This window comes from Phalaenopsis equestris, unplaced genomic scaffold (assembly GCF_001263595.1).
Source record: "Phalaenopsis equestris unplaced genomic scaffold, ASM126359v1 Scaffold000032, whole genome shotgun sequence".
In the NCBI taxonomy this organism is placed as follows: domain Eukaryota; kingdom Viridiplantae; phylum Streptophyta; class Magnoliopsida; order Asparagales; family Orchidaceae; genus Phalaenopsis; species Phalaenopsis equestris.
Genome location: NW_018164474.1, coordinates 600934 through 601387, shown reverse-complemented (window position 1 = coordinate 601387; position 454 = coordinate 600934). Strand labels below are relative to the sequence as shown.

General features: G+C 21.4%; 1 protein-coding gene across 1 annotated transcript in view; it reads left to right on the top strand.

The window, feature by feature from the left end:
- The window catches only part of LOC110018710, a 22818-nt gene that overhangs the window by 19570 nt on the left and 2794 nt on the right, over positions 1–454 (top strand). The gene's annotated exons all lie outside the window — the stretch shown is intronic.

The window sequence follows — 454 nt, the reverse complement described above, 5'->3', positions numbered from 1 at the left end:
ATATATATATATATATATATATCTATATGTATATGTATATCTATATGTATATGTGTATATGTATATGTATATGTGTATGTGTATATATATATATATATATATATATGTATATGTGTATATGTATATGTATATATATGTTATACATGTACATATACATGTATATATATATATCTATATACATACATGTACATGTACATGTACATGTATGTACATTTACATGTACATGTATGTACATGTACATGTATGTACATGTATATGTACATATATGTACATATATGTACATATACATGTACATCTACATGTACATGTACATGTATGTACATCTACATGTACATCTATATATCTACATATACATGTATATCTATATATCTACATATGCATGTATATGTACATCTACATACACATGTATATGTACATCTACATACACTTGTATATGTACATATATATATATATA